Source organism: Bactrocera neohumeralis, unplaced genomic scaffold (genome assembly GCF_024586455.1).
Source record: "Bactrocera neohumeralis isolate Rockhampton unplaced genomic scaffold, APGP_CSIRO_Bneo_wtdbg2-racon-allhic-juicebox.fasta_v2 cluster10, whole genome shotgun sequence".
NCBI classification, from domain to species: Eukaryota; Metazoa; Arthropoda; class Insecta; order Diptera; family Tephritidae; genus Bactrocera; species Bactrocera neohumeralis.
In genome coordinates this window covers 20,720,050-20,737,322 of record NW_026089623.1, presented here as the reverse complement: position 1 = coordinate 20,737,322, position 17,273 = coordinate 20,720,050, and the positions used below count along the sequence as shown (strand labels likewise).

The 17,273-nt window shown below is 35.7% G+C and overlaps 1 protein-coding gene across 6 annotated transcripts in view; it reads left to right on the top strand.

Moving 5' to 3' along the window:
• Positions 1-7,008: 7,008 nt before the first annotated feature.
• The window catches only part of LOC126765199 (electroneutral sodium bicarbonate exchanger 1), a 784,165-nt gene continuing 773,900 nt past the window's right edge, over positions 7,009-17,273 (top strand). For 4 of the 6 annotated variants that reach the window (XM_050482808.1, XM_050482806.1, XM_050482810.1 and 1 more), the window contains exon 1: positions 7,009-7,654. The gene's annotated coding sequence lies outside the window, so the exon portion shown is untranslated. The remainder of the gene's footprint in view (positions 7,655-17,273) is intronic. The other 2 variants (XM_050482807.1, XM_050482805.1) reach the window with 1 other exon arrangement.

The following is a 17,273-nucleotide window of genomic DNA, read 5'->3' as shown; positions in this document are numbered from 1 at the left end:
GAGCGACTCAATACTGTTATTATTCAAGTGCTAACGAAGTTAAGTCTCGAAGATTGTACTAAGTGGTATAAAAACGTCGATAAGGTCCAACAAATGATTAACTCTACATATGCAAGAAGCATAAATACAACACCGATAGAACTACTGACAGGAGTAAAGATGCGTACTAAAGAAGATCTACATATTAAATCTCTAATCGACGAAGAAATACAAAAGCAGTTCGAATGTGAGAGAGCTGTAAATCGGCGTTGTGCCAAAGAACAGTTGCTAAAGGTACAACAAGAAAATCGAAAAACGTATAACTTGCGACGAAAACAAGCAAAAAAGTACCACATAGGCGATGCGGTTGCGATAAAGCGAACGCAGTTGGGCGGAGGCCTAAAGCTGAAGCCAAAATATCTGGGTCCTTATCAAATCATTAAGGTCAAAGCCAACGATACCTATGACGTTAAGAAAACAGGTCTCTGTGAGGGGCCAAAGCAAACAACAACATGTGCGGAGTTTATGAAACCTTGGTCAAACTTTGAAGATAGCAGCGCATTCGAGGGCGAAAGCGAAGCAGGAAGGCCGAGTTGTGGGGACAGGGAAACCCTATAATAGCGTAACGCAAACCAGAAGTCTGGCAACTACGAGCAGCATCAGTAAAGTGTCCACAAGAAGATTAAAAGAGTCAAGTCGCGTTTTGAAAAGCCGAAGACGAGAACGATATTCTGGGTGTCTGCAGTATTTTTATAAATTCAGTTTAAACAGTCATTTTTTTTTTCAAATCATTTATCTTATTTTAATGTAACAATTAATGTTAACAAATTCTAATTAACTAAATAAACCTTAAATACGTTTTCCTAACTCATTTGTGCGGCTTGTGGGTGGAATCCTACATATATGTATATATGCATGCTCCTTATGATGCTCCCAACAACAGCATTGTGATATTTTCATGCTTCAATTTTTCTTTCGACTTGGGAATCGCAATGTATGCAAATATGTATGATTTTGCGTTTTGCCGTCGGCAATTCAATATTGACATGTAAACATAATTATGATATGAGTATATTTTGTATGAATGCATGCATAGTAATATTTATAGTCAATTTAGACTTGCATATTTAATAATTTTCTTTGATTTTTACATAATATACTATTCTAATAAATATTTTTATATTATATTTCCTACTAATAGAAATTAAATTTATCACAACAATATATACATATGTATGTATGTGTGTATGCATGTATGTACATCTTCTATCATATTAATCTTATGTCTCTGCACATGCTCATATCATAATCTTATTATGTATGTATGTATACGCAAGTGCGCATTCAGAAATTCAAATCATGATTTTATCACTTACCAATATAATGTATTGCATGCGCGCGCATTGATCTGCATGTTCATGCATTCATATATATTTATATGTACATATATTTACATACACTTCCGAACAAATAAGGCAGAAGCATACAAACATACATATGCGTACACATGTGAATATGTCGCCAACAAAAAATTGAAGCATTGTTCTACACAAACAACAATTGTCTAAATAGCAAAAGCACCACAAGTCAATATGGCAGCCGAATTGGCGAAGCCCAAATGTAGTAAATTTTACAACGAAAACGATTTCATTCGTAAAAGCAGGCGCATATGCCACAAGCGACCTAGCTTTATTCATAAAAACAGACGCCGTAACATCTCCCCGAACATGCCTTTGCCAACAAGCGTCTTTTCGCGGCGATGGCAAAAGCTAAAAATCATAAATTGAACATCTTTCTGATGCTTCTTCACAGAAAGAAGTGACAAAAGTGGCAACGTAGCCGTTGTCGATTTACAATATTTGTCTAAAATATTTTTCTGTGACTCTCAAAAATCTGCGTCGATATGTATGCACGCTCATACATCTTCATACATATTTACGCTGGTTTGTAGGCGACGCTGTTCGAGCAGCAAGGGAAGCGGTAACAATCGGCGATCGTTCGTTAGTTTCTTTCGGCACAGCTCGGATTTTCTATCATCACATAAGTGCTGAACCAATGAGCGCGACAAATATTAGAATACACACGTTCTTAGGGACACAGTTATTAAGCCAGCTGCACAACTACATAACTGTGTCCATAAGAACGTGTTCTTCCAAAAGATACTGCCTTAGACAGGTAGCATGCACGATTCATATTGCTCGCTAAAGATACACCTCTTTCGGGATCACGCCCAGTTAGTCTTATCTAACTTTACTGGACTTGCGAAGCAGTACGCCTACGTACTAAACCCTTAACTCCGGCTGCGTTAGCTTGTATTTGGTCCTGCGGGACCGCCGTTAGGTATTACTTCGCAGGACCAAGCTGGGCAAGAATGCCTCTTCAGAAACTCCTTTCGTGGTTATTCAGCTGGTCTCAAGCTTCTTCGCTGTCGTTCTCTTATCCTGAGTTCGTGGATCGCTATTGCGGCCCACTCTTTCATTTTCGCCCATACCAACTTTGATTGCAGCATGTGGCTTATAATGTTGTCAGGCGTCATCCTTTGGTTAATTATTCCTTCGATGGTAGTTCTCTCCACTTCGTATCTCGAACAGAAGAAGAAGATATGCTCGGCGTTTTCATTGGCACTGCTGCAGAATGAGCATTTCGTGTCATCATCGTGGCCGAATCTGTAAAGGTATTCCCTGAAACAGCCATGGCCTGTCAAGAATTGCGTCAGATAAAAGTCTGTCTCCTCATGTTGTCTCTCAATCCAAGCTGATACGTTCTTGATGATCCATAAGAACGTGTGTATTTTAATATTTGACAGATGTCGCTTGCAGTCTGTCGTGCTCAGTTTGTTCAGTACTTGACTCTTTGACAAAACGCAAGTTTCGGCCATTGGTTGACCGTGACAACGGAGATTCGAAAGAAGCGTGCGACACTTGTTATTATGAATGTATGTACATATGTGGCTCGCATTTGCGTAAACATACAGACAAATGTGCTAAAGAAATAATATATGTACATATGTGTATGCCATAGAAATTCTATTGGTACAAATATGGAAATGGTAACGAAATAATGCGAAAATGCATATTTCATGAAGGTCATTAATTTTTTTGAAGAAATGGAAGGAATGAATGGAAGGGTTTATATGAGCACATTTAAGTTCATTTTATAATAGTCGAAATTAATATAATTTTTGAAATAATAATTTATTGAAAATTATTTTTTGTTAAATTTTAACACATAAAATTTTTACCATTTTTCGGAAAACAATGGTTCTTATAACACAAAGTAATCACGCATATGTATGTGATAAGGGTCATATAATTCAATATAAGCATGCAAATGTCACTCAGAGAATGCTTTTTTACGTTTTCTTAGTGAGTTTGTATATTTTTCTACAAAGCAGCTCTCTTTATTTATTCTCGCATGTATTTAGTCATTTTATATATATTTCTGCTACTGCACATGCTCAATTCTGCTAAATAGCAGCGTGAATGGTGAATTCCTTACTTTGATTCTATCAGCTCTGTTAGCCGCGCAATCGAACCATCATACAGATTTCGATTTACTTTTAAGTTCTCTGGTTGAGCAGAGCTAAATAAAAGTTGCATGTGCTATAGCTCTTACATGTGTAGCATGTCCAAATTTTTGCTACCGCTACGCCAGAACAGAGCACAACACTTCATTTTTTGCTATGCTACAGCTATAGTTTTTTATCTAATAAAACTCCTAGCAGAGCAGAGCACATACTGTTACATTGTTCTGCTATGGCTACGGCTCCCGACAATGTGAGAGCGGTAGCAATAGCAAAATGAAATGCTATGGGAGTAGCGTATCTTCTCAAACGCTGGATGGAACGAATGTATGAGATATACGATGCCATATATATACTTAGTTAAGCGAATTAAAAGACAGCGGCTAGGTCATGTCGTCCTAATAGACGAAAAAACTTCAGCTATGAAAGTATTCGATGCAGTACCCGACGGGGGAAGCAGAGGAAGAGGAAAAACTCCACTCCGTTGGAAATATCAGGTGGAGAAGGACCTGACATCGCTTGGAATCTTCAATTGGCCTCACATTGCGAAAAGAAGAAACGACTGGTGCTCTGTTGTTAACTCGGCTATAACCGTGTAAGCAATGTCTACGCCAGTAAAGAAGAAGATTAACTTACACACATATATTACAGGTCATAGACTTACTCAGTTTTATTATTTGCTTTGTGCCTTCATTATAAAATCGACATCAAATATGGTACACATATCCATATCATATAAACCTTTCCAAAAAGGGTAAAATTTATAAGTAAGGTTCTAGACAGATTACACTAACTTTTGTCATTAGTCAAGTATACACGAGAACATGTTCCATGCAATTTTAAGAAGATGATTCACATACTTACCGACATATTCTGCAATAATATCTCACAGAATAACCAATATTTTTGGTAAAAGGTATGCCTAGGTTACCAATTGTGGCTTTAGTCTTATTTTGCCAATTAATTTCACAATGTGACATAGTGATACACTTCTAATATTCTGAATAAAATTACTTTGAGTTTAGTGGATCCCTTCTGTTGCCCCTGCATACTTTGATACCTCGTATAAAGTTACAGTTTCGTGTCCTAAATTATTTTAACAGAATTTTGTGAGCATGTGAACAGTGCGATTCCATCTGCAATTCTAAACTTGCTTTGGTGCCAGGGAAGACGAGTACCAAGGTTCAACACAATGTCTCAATTTTTACTCAGGTCATTGCTGGTATAAACAATCGGACAGACATTGACCCGGAAATCGACTTATCTAGTCATCCTGGTCATTTATATCACATACAAGGTGCGTTCCAAAGTAAACAGGACTTAAAAATAAAACCGAACAAATAGTTTTTTCAGCAAAATCAATTTAGTTTATTCAAAATAGTCTCCTTTTGCTTCAATACAACTTTTTGCACGGTCTAAAATCATGTCGAACTAGTGTTTTAGCTCGTTGGCCGGTATGGACGCCAGTATGCCGGTGCAAGCCTCTGAATGGACTCTACGACTGCGTAACGCTTTCCTTTTATGGGCAAATGCATTTTTCCGGAATGGAAGAAGTCGCACGGTGCCATATCAGGTGAATACGGGGAGTGGTTAATGGTTAAAATATGATTTTTGGTCAAATAATCTTTCACAAGCGTCGATCTAATGTTGGATTCTGAGCAATTTCTTGGTCGTCAGTCAATTTGTACTGAACAAACCGTGCGCACACCTTTCATAAGCCCAAATGTTTGGTCAAAATGCGATAAATCGATGTTTTGGATATGTTCAATTCCATTTCCATGTATTGCAATGACGATTTCGGCTGATTTTTGATGAATTCACGCACAGTTTTGATGGAATTTCCGGTAATTACGGATTTTGATTGGCCCACATGTTGATCGTCATTTATGTCCTCACGACCACTTTGAAAACGTTGAAACCACCAGATTATAGCGCACTAGTCGACGTATAAATGGCGCCACCGGGGGGCGCTAGATTCCAAAAGTCCTGTTTATTTTGGAACACCCCTTGTACATATAACTGCAAGCAGCGGTTAGGCATACAAAAATTTTACTCAGCAGTAATCAATATGTATATATGGACTTGTATAAAAAGCAATTCCACTTTTCGTTGTAATTTTATAACTCAAGAATGGGCTCACTTCTCCAAACCCAATCGTTCTGACTGTTTAGTATATGGTTTATGTGACGTTTGCACAAAATCGGACGATCGGTTCTTTATTTATCACATTATCTAAACTAAATCTTTAGGCTTTGTTTTGACTGTTGAGAAGGTGGTTTAAGAGAAGTTTGCACAAAATTGGTCAAAGGAACAAAATAAATCTGTCCTATTTTGGCTGCAATGATGTGTGCTGGTTTAGTTACAACAGTCAGATTGATTATAGTATGTAGGCACATATTGGATTGATGTCCGAAATTTGTCCACATTGTGATCCGGCTAACATTCAAAGTGTTGTGCTAATGGCAAAGTGAGAGAACCATTGTATTCATTAATTCTTGGGACACCTCAAACTTTGAAGTCTTGTTTGAATCATGTTAAGCAATACAATTCGACATTTCAATTGACATTTTTTGGTGCTACAAAAATTATTATTCTCTTGCAATATGTTTCTGTTGGCAATAAAAAAGTTGTTGTTTATTTGATTGAAGCTTCGATCTTGACTGCTAAATCAAAAGGAGAAGTTTTTGATACCGCGTGTCCTTATGATTCCAATTGATATGCCATTTCAATTCAAACGATTGCAATTAAGTTTTATAATAGCTAGTAATTAGTGAAATATGTTTTTGTTTGAAAAAATGAATTTGATGTTAAATTAAAATTTTATTATTATTTCACTTTATACGTAGTAAATTACGTACCGGGCCGCTAGTACATAAACAATATATTATACATATATTAGATCGCTTGAAGCAGGCGATCAACCAGTACAACGCCAGACCACACACTTCGTTGATGGCTCGTCAGAAGCTACGGGAGCTCGGATGGGAGGTTTTATCGCATCCACCATATAGCCCGGACATAACGCCAAGTGATTACCACCTGTTCCTGTCCATGGCAAACGCCCTTGTTGTTGTAAAGTTAAACTCAAAAGAGACTTGTGGAAAGTGGCTGTCCGAGTTCTTCGCAATTAAGGAGGGGGGGTACAGGGGGTTATTATGAAGTTGCCGTCTAGATGGAAACATATTATCGAACGAAACGGCGCATATTTGAACTAAATCCAATCACTGTAACACTTTTTATAAAGCATTGGATAGAGCAAAAAAGCGGAAGGGAGATATTTGACAACATTGTATATGTATATATATTACTGTAATCATATAATTTTAATTTCGTACTTTTAAATTAACTATAGACCTAATTAATATAAAAATGACGTAGTATTATCTGCTTTATAACAGACTTTTTCAATTATATTGTTATTCAAGAGTTATTCATGGTTAAGGGTGAAAAATAATAGAAAATGTTTATATTCGAAAATACGTGCCTGTTTGTGTCTACGAATAATGTCTTTATATTTGAGCCTGCGCAATGAGTTCCATGGCAATTAAAACTCTTGGTAAAAATAATTCAGCAAGGAAATGCGAAAAAATAGTATTTTGCATTTTGAAATCCTATAGTTTTAATATTTGAACTAGTCCAGTGGTGGAAACGTTTAAATGAAATAGTAAAAGTTAATTAATATAATATATTAATAAATATATACATATTATAGACAGTATTGTAAACATATTAATGAAAAAGTGTTGATAAGTTAGTTATAAAATTATTATACAAAATATTTAAGAAGTTCAATTACTGTTTATCAGAATTAAATTACCAATTATGGAATAATTCCTGAAAAAGAAGTACAAATTTTTGTCGTTACTATGCCAAAACTAAAGTGCTTAGACGAATTAACCCACCATTAAATATTGTACAAAACGATTTTTTACAAACGAAACTGATAAAAGTAAGCTACAGCTACTTATATATAAATTCCAGAAGAAGCAATCAATAAAAAGAACAGTGTAATAAAAGACATATACTCAGGAAACACATCTGATTAAATGAGTAGGGCAATCAAAATGATGTGTTATTAAAAATACCTCGGACAACAGATCCCATCCTGGTTCACTAAAGTTCTAATACTTGTGAAAAACGCTAGTTTTACAGGTGAGTACAATTGATTAAGTGTTAATTAATATGAGTACATAAATTGTGAAAAAAAGTAATACAAGTAAGGAAGGGCTAAGTTCGGGTGTCACCGAACATTTTATACTCTCGCATGATAAAGTGATAATCGAGATTTCATTATCCGTCATTTACATATTTTTTTATTTGGCTGTAAAATTAATTAGATTAGTAGTTCCTGAGATGTGGTTTTTGGTCCATAAGTGGGCGACGCCACGCCCGTTTTCAATTAAAAAAAAAAAGCTTGGGTGCACCTTCCTTCTGCCATTTCTTCCGTAAAATTTAGTGTTTCTGACGTTTTTTGTTAGTCGGTTAACGCACTTTTAGTGATTTTCAACATAACCTTTGTATGGGAGGTGGACGTGGTTACTATCCGATTTCTTCCATTTTTGAACCGTATATGGAAATGCCTGAAGGAAACGACTTTATAGAGTTTGGTTGACTTAGCTATAGTAGTTTCCGAGGTATGTACAAAAAACTTAGTAGGGGGCGGGGCCACGCCCACTTTTCCAAAAAAAAATACGTCCAAATGTGCCCCTCCCTAATGCGATCCTTTGTGCAAAATTTCACTTTAATATCTTTATTTATGGCTTAGTTATGACACTTTATAGGTTTTCGGTTTTCGCCATTTTGTGGGCGTGGCAGTAGGCCGATTCTGCCCATCTTCGCACTTAACCTTCTTATGGAGCCAAGAAATACGTCTACCAAGTTTCATCATGATATCTCAATTTTTACTCAAGTTACAGCTTGCACGAACGGACGGACAGACGGACGGACAAACAGACATCCGGATTTCAACTCTACTCGTCACCCTGATCACTTTGGTATATGTATATAACCCTATATCTGACTCTTTTAGTTTTAGGACTTACAAACAACCGTTATGTGAACAAAATTATAATACTCTCCTTAGCAACTTTGTTGCGAGAGTATAAAAACAATATATGAATGTATATACTACTAGCTGTTACCCTGTGCGTTTCGCTACACCTAAATCGATTGAAACTCTTAAGGGTTTTTACTTTGTGTTTTATTCATTGTTGTAAAACTGTTACATATTTATAACACATTTATAAAACATATTGGTATACAACATTTTTGGTTTTTCCACCTGGCGCGTAAATGAATAAGCACTTTGGTGTTGCCACTCTCGAGCATGCGACGAACAATTGGCCGTGGGAGAAGCGCGGCTCTTCCAAATTGACGCCGCACACTTGAAACGTTTGCCCTTGCGATTTGTTGATGGTCATCGCAAAGGCAAGACGTACTGGGAACTGCAAGCGCTTAAATTCAAACGGCATGTCCGTTGGAATCATGGGAAGGCGTGGTAAGAGTACAACTTCACCTGCTGCCTTGCCATTTAGTATGGTTGCTTCAATCAAATTTGGCCACAATTTTTTGACTGAAAGTCTTATGCCATTACACAAAGTCGGTGGCTCAGATTTCGTAGAAGTATAATGGGTGAACCGACTTTCAGGACCAAACGATGCGGTGGCAGACCGGGGGGATCCAAAGAATTCAAGAATTCATTTGGATAATTGACTACTTCATCTTGATTTAAAACAATATCAATCGATGTACATATACATATGTTGTAGCTTCTCCTGGCAGTTTTTCTTGAATGGCAAAATTGATTTCGTTGACGTGTACATTTTTCGGTGCCAATATTGCGCGTTCACTTAAATAATCGTGGCGTTGATAGTGTTGAACAATATTCGGAAATACACTTTCAATCAATTCTTTTTCGATTGTAAAAGAGTACAAAAGTTGTTCGGCAATGTGATCAAACGCCGCTGCGGATCGATCATTTTGCAATTGGACTCGCATGTTGATGGTAAGAGTCAGCCTTTGAACATGTCTCCACAAAACTGACGATTTTAAACATACGTTTATTTCGTCGGCAGGAGTTGATCGAGGAATGACTGACAAAGTTTGCCGAAAATCGCCGGATAATAAGACTAATGCTCCGCCAAAAATTTTTTACTTTTGGCGTAAATCTTGCATTGTTCTATTGAATGCTTCTAATGACTTTTTGTTAGCCATTGGGCACTCATCCCATAGAACTATTCCAGCTCCTCGCAAAACTTTTGCCATTGTTGAATTCCTCGATATGTTGCACGTTGGTGTTTCAACGACTTGGATGTTCAACGGTTATTTCAACGCAGAATGTGCTGTTCGGCCGCCATCAAGTAGAGTAGCAGCGATGTCTGACGAAGCAATTGCCAGCGCAATTTTCTGCTGTAACCGTATAGTAGCAAGAATCAAAGAGATCAGAAACGTTTTCCCTGTACCACCGGGCGCTCCCCCTGTGGGTACGGGGGGACCCCTCCGGGTTCGAGGGGAAACCGAATATACCCGCGGTAAGGCATGCCTGTCGTAAGAGGCGACTAAGATCCTGGCCACCAGTCCAGGGCTGTATGGAGGCTCAACTGGTCGTAGTTTCGGCTACAAGGTCAATACCAAAGACTTTAACCTGGTACCACGGGGAGCAGTAGCCCCTGGAGTTCGCTCCAGTCTGCTCATTGGGTTTGGCCCTTTGTGGAGATTCGTGGTGGCTGTGGTTAAAACCCAAATCGCGGGAAGAACTGACTTGTCAGTCGAATGTGGAGTTGCATTGCAACCGGGTGCCGGACCCAAAGTACGGCAGAGGTTTTAGATGGGCCTCGAGCCCTACCAAGGTGGTTAGTGTGTCCTTACCGCACTGCCAATTGGTACTGAAAATCCTTACCCAATTTTCAGGGCGCTGATCGACGCATTGTATTGATCCGTTGTGCTTTTGAGCACCGTGGAGTTAAGCTTTTCATAAGCAGGATCCCACGTAAAACACATTTGACAGTTGTACCACCGGGCGCATCAAGGAAGTAGAATCCACCGGCGTTATTGTCAACCGCTCGTATAATCTTATCATAAGCATTTTTCTGCTGAATATTCAATTTGGCAATGTTAGCTTGTATGAAAGCACGCAATTCATTGCAATCGTATTGTTGTTCACGTTGAAGCTCATGGTCAGTGACTGTGCGCAGTAATGCCAAGTTGCGCTAATGCCTTATTCGCAATTGTAAGGCACAGATCTTCAACCAATATCAAAGCAGAATTATACAATTGTAATGTATATAGCAAGTCTGCGTCCGATGCTCGATTACGCGCCAAAATTAATAAGTCCTCGGTCATGCAGCCTTTGTACTTATTCCACAGTTATTGCTGATTTGACGGATTATTATGGCGAATAGTACGCGTATTTGTTTTGGATGAGATATGAGTGATGCGTCATGAAGTGCGGCATCTTCTAACAAGTGCAATCGCTGACATGCTTCACGATACGTTGCACACAACTGACCGTCAAAAGTTTTCATATCATTAAATGATCTTGGTCCGCGCACGTTGAGTAATAGCAGACGCAAGTAAAAATATTCGGCGTTGTTCGGATGAATGGTGTAAATGCGTCTTATGGCATCGGTTTTACGGACATTTGGATAACCGTCAACACGCTCCCCTAGCTTTCGTCGTTGAAATGTTTTCGATGATTGATTCCAAGTGAAATATTGTGGTATTTCGGAATACAGCAATGTTCTTGCAAATTCATCGTTTTCACACAACTCGAAAAAGGTAGTTAGTGTTGTCCCCGGTGGTCGTGCTAGAGTATGCATATTTGAAGTACACAAATAAAAATATGCATATTTGAAGTACATAAATAAAAATGGAAAAATTAACCTAAAACTACATCTTAAACTATGTATTTTACCCACACACGCATATGCAATAAGACCCACCAACAGTGTATTTGCGAACCGCATGGAATCACTTACGAAACAATAACAATACTCACTTGCTTTGTGTGTGTTGCACGGTCAGCAGAAAAACACAAAATCGGTTCGAATAAATGTAGCAAATCGATGGAATTAAATCTGGCAAAAACACACAATGTTGAAACACTTTTTTTTTTACACACACCGCGCATTTTCAAGCGACAATCGAACCGCATGGCATCACATATGAAACAACAACAATACTCACTTGCTTTGTGTTGTACGCAGAATGTAAATCACGTTGAAATCTGAGAAAAATAGCCACAATGTTGAAACATTTTTTTTGATACACTCAGTGCATTCGGTACACTTACCAGAGAACGTATATCATAGACAGAGAACGTTTATCATAGATATATCTAGAACGTGAACGTTACGTTTCAGATATCGTAACTTTTCGAAGGGGTACTCGGCAGAGATGGATGAGTCTCACCACAGACCAATTATAAGCGTGTTTCACCACAAAAATAGCAGAATAGAGCATTTTCAGTGTTAAGTGAGAAAAATAATGCTAATTCCAATGTAAACAAATTTACTCCTACAGATTCGTTTATTTTCTATGCGCAACCGACTCGGCATATAATTTATACATATATGTATGTACATATGTATGATCCGCTTATAAGTATTTGGTATCAAAGCATATACATACTTAGTACATAAGTATGTACATATGTATGTATGTTAACATTTGACTATGTATTTCATGATGATTCCATAAAATCATTAAAAATCTATAATATAGTAAGGTAATGTGTATGGGTAATAATACACCCAAATAATTAATATAAATAGATTTATGCCCTGCGAACCACGGCTACCCGCTTGAGACAAATATTCCAATACAACTACACATTTTTTCTCTATACACTAACACCAACGCACATTTTCGGGTTATTTTTTGTTTACCTAAATGCGATGAAAAAAGTTTCTTTCATCTCTTGATTTATTTGAATGAGTGCGAAGGAGAAAACATTATTGTCAATAGTGACAAAAGAAAATCCCAAAAAGGGTAATAAAAAAACGATTGAAAGACGCATGTCATTCGTGATCGTACTATCGTGAAGGAGGCTCGTACAACAAGAAGGTAAGTGAATGTTTTTTTTTTAAATAATTTGCAAATAATTACTTCATTTGTTTTTATAGCATTGAAATTAGCAGCTGCAGCAATATCATCAGAAGCAGCAAATTTAAATTGTTAAGTAAGTATGGGAGAAAAAGTGTGTGTTGTTTGAAATTGGATTGCGCAGTTCAACATAATACGCAAAAATAATTACATACATATGTACATAAGTATGTATTTTATGCGTTTAAGGCGGCCTGCACAATCCAATATAATATGTGAAAACAAATGTTTGCCTTATATTTTAAATAATCAGATAATATTATTCTTTTATTTCAGATATTATTATGATTTTTATTTAATTATTCTTTCTTTTCAGATTTTATCACTATTTTTATTTAATTAATATTGGCTTTCAGAGTAAATTCTATTTGTATTTAATATATTTTATTCTTTCAGATAATATTAATCTTTTTTTTCAGATATTATTATCATTTTATACAATTAATCTTTCTTCAATGTAATTATTATTTATTTTCAGGTAATAATAATCTTTATTTTATTTTCAGGTATCTGTCTTTTATAATATTTTTCCACTCTTTTATTTTCAGGTTTTAAAACCTTTATTTTTTCAGGAATTTTTTTTATAATATTTGTCTTATTTATTTTCAGGTTTTAAAAATTCTTTTCTTTATTTAAAATTAAATATTTTTAAATTAAATATATTTTTATTTATATAAATTGTAATAAATTTTTTGTAAACATATAAAAAATAAAATAAAATAAAAATTTTGAAAATTAAAAAGTTTAGTTTGAAATTTTAAGAAATTTTAAAAGTAGGAATCAAAAAATGCAACCCTGCATCAGCTATTTAAAAAGAGAAAATGCAACCCTGCATCAGCCGTCGATTGGGGATATTAGAGCAGGACAGATATACTTTTTTATATGACACTGCTGAATGAGCGCAACAAAGATGTATGATCACATGTATACGTACGTGAGTAGGTAAAATATCTGCCAGGCTTAAGAAACATTCTATATGTTTACCACCACGTTTACCACCATGTTACCCGCTAATTATCTGGTGTTTTACCCGCTCATGGTTGGCAGGGTGGTGATTAGTTTTAAATTTACACATTTACATCAAAAGTTCTTAAAAGATCAAGCGGTCGCACATGTGCTCATATGTATATAATGTTTGTATGCGTGCATGTAAACAAATATGACCCCTGCCAACCACGGCTACCCGCATGACACAAATATTCCAATACAACTACACATTTTTTCTCTATACACTAACACCAACGCACATTTTCGGGTTATTTTTTGTTTACCTAAATGCGATGAAAAAAAGTTTGTTTCATTGCTTGATTTATTTGAATGAGTGCGAAGGAGAAAACATAATTATCAATAGTGACAATAGAAAATCCCAAAAAGGGTAATAAAAAAAACGATTGAAAGTGTAAACACAATGACTGCGACAGACTGCAGCAGCACGACAGTGAACTGAAAACGTCGTTGCTCATCTTACTACATGTACATTTTGAGAAGCAACAACAACACAATGGCCGGCATGTACACAAAACAACGCAGTTGTCCATTTTGTATGTACACAATTTCGTTGTGGCCATACTAATTCCTTTCACTTCAATGAAATTTTAATATTTTGTTCAAAGTGAAATTTTTTATGCAAAAAATAAGTAAATAGGTCAATATTTTTGCTTTAAATTATCAATTGTTATTACAAATGATATAATAGAGTTATAATATAGCTTATTTATTTATTTATTTATAATAATTCATATAACAAAAAGAGTTTTATTATATAAATACATAAACGCAGCACTGGCTACGAGGCCTTCAGCCGAATGTGTGTATTTTAATATTTGACAGATGTAGTTTGCAGTCTGTCGCCGTCTATGTGTTTACCACATGAAAGACGCATGTCGTTCGTGATCGTACCATCGTAAAGGAGGCTCGTACAACAAGAAGGTAAGTAAATGAATTTTGTGTGATTTTTTAACAATATTTTGAAAATAATTATGTCATTTATTTTTATAGCATTGGAAATTGGAAGTAGCAGCAGCAGCTATATCATCAGAAGCGGCAAATATCAATTGTTAAGTAAGTATGTGGAAAAAGTGTGTGTACTTTGAAATTGGACAGCGCAGTCCAATATAATACGCAAAAATAAATACATACATATGTACATACATATGTATGTTTTTACTGATAAACGATATTACGATTTGAATTTGAATTGTACTTACATACATAAGTATGTGCATATGTAATTATGCGCTGATATGTATGTAGATGCGTATGAAAATTAAATGATATATTATTGTAATATGTACATATATTAAGTTTTTATGATATTATGATAGTATCTCATATACATATACAGTATTTTTCGGTTATAAGAGCCGATCGAAATGCTCAAAATTTGAACACTTTATCCGGGGAAGTCTTATATGAAAACTCCGGATAATAGCACTTTTAGAGCTTATATGAAAATCCCGCTTTATGTACCTTTTGGGGCTTATATAAAAGTGCACATATGAAACAACTACTTTTTTAAGCTACGAGCATGTAAATATTTATTAGATACTTTTTAAAAATAATTTAGTATATGTATTCATTACTACATAGTGAACAGATAAAAACAAAAGTAAAATTCATATAAAAAACAAAACATAAAAATGTAAGGAACAAATGAGATGTCGCCAATGCTTGAAAAAATTTTACACAGAACGAAGTCTTAAAAAATTGAATTTTTTTTAAAAAACGAAGTCTTAAAAAATTACATACAAAAAAAATGTTAGTTAAGATTGGAAAGACATCTCATTATGGAGAATGTCTCCTTCCATGCTTTCTAATTCAGCAATGTATTTATTTTTTGGCAGGAAGTGGGCTCTGAGGCTGTGAATGCAATACAAACCTTCTGCAAGTGACGGTGTTTTTAGCATTTCCTCAGTCTCCTCTTCATTTTCAGACCCGTCGTTATCAATTTGCAGTGGATCTGCTTTTGCATCAACAATGGAACTGACAATTTCCTCATCAGTCCAATTGCCATAGCATGCAATGTCGTCATCACATACAATATATGTTTCAAATGAGCTTTGTGTATTTGCATCTGCCAGGCTCTAAACGATTTTTTCTACTTCAGCAATTGTATCTTCAAATTTCTAATCAGTGGGTGCAGTTATAAATTTTGCCTTTCTTTTGTTACCAGCCATCCTGTAAAAAAATAAACCCTAATAAATTTTGCTAACATAAAACTTATTTCACTTACACTTTTGCCAAAGTTTCACATTTACCGTCATTAATCAACAAACATATGTTTTTACATATTGCCATACCGCAAAAAAAATCAAATAAATGTCAGATTTTTCATTCTTATATCCGAGGATTTTTGTATAAATTTCTTTAAATGGCTGGCACATTTTCAATATTATAAGCGGGGAGACCTTTTAAACGGGGAACACATTAACCGGGGATTTTTCTGTATATTGCCTATGTGGAATTTTTTGTGACCTGATTTTATTTCCTTATAAGTGGGGAAATCTTTTAACCGGGGGCTTATATCCGAAAAGTACTGTACATATGAAATTATAATATATTCTCAAACATAAGAAATATTTTAATAAATAACTCTTAATTGCACATTAACTACAAAAATTGTTTTGAAAATAGCATAATTTAATTAGAATGATATAAATTATGCATATATTCATAGAAACACGCAAAATGATAATCACATCAATTAACATGATGGCTTGTGAGCATATAAAAATATAAGCAAAAGGCCAACATATGTCTGTAATAGCAATGCATGTTTCTGAGCATAATTTTCATTGAATACTCTGCTCTGTTCATGCGCCACTGTTAAAGTTTCTCCTTCTTAGCCTGCTGTGGTGAAATGCACTCATCGCATTTTGTTAGCTTTTGACAGTTTACACGCCTGTCCGTTGTTGGACCTTCTCTATAAATATACGTTCTCTGGTTTTACTATCACTTTTTTTCAGTTAGGTCCCGCAGCAAAATCCCTATCTTCTCCAAGCCTGCCGTAAGGAACTCCGTTCCAAAAAAGCTTCTCAATTTCAATATGCTTTTTATAAAGCAAATAAAAATTAAATATTAACAGCTCTTAGCAAATAAGTATATGTGCATAAGGATTTATTTTAAATTAGTGTTAAATAACTAATTTATTTTTGTGTTTTTAATAATTAACTAATATGCTTGCCTTTTTTTAAAAATACTTGATTAATTCTATTTGGCATGGAGTCCACCAATGGCTTATTTCATCCCACTCAATGAGCAAAGCATCTTTGAGCTGTTTAATGGTTTCAAACTGGCAGCCATTCCTATAAACTTTATTCGAAAGTATTCCCCAGAAGTCTTCAATTGGATTTAAGTCCGGGCTGATCGCTGGCCACTCCAAAACAGTTATGTTTTTTGATGAAAAAAACTCCTTTGTAATGCGGGCATTGTGAATTGGGGCGTTGTCCTGTTGGAAGATCTAGGAATCTCCGTAGAGTTTCTCACCAAATTCTATCAGCACTTCATCCGACAGCTGCACGTATATTTCCGCATTTGTTTTGGTGGGAATGAAGCAAAGCGGAGACTTTCCAGCATATCGAACGCTGGCCAAATCATTAGCGATCCGCCACCGTGATTTCGCTTGTGTCGAGTTGGCGGGGTTGACGTACATCGCGCCAATACTTATGGC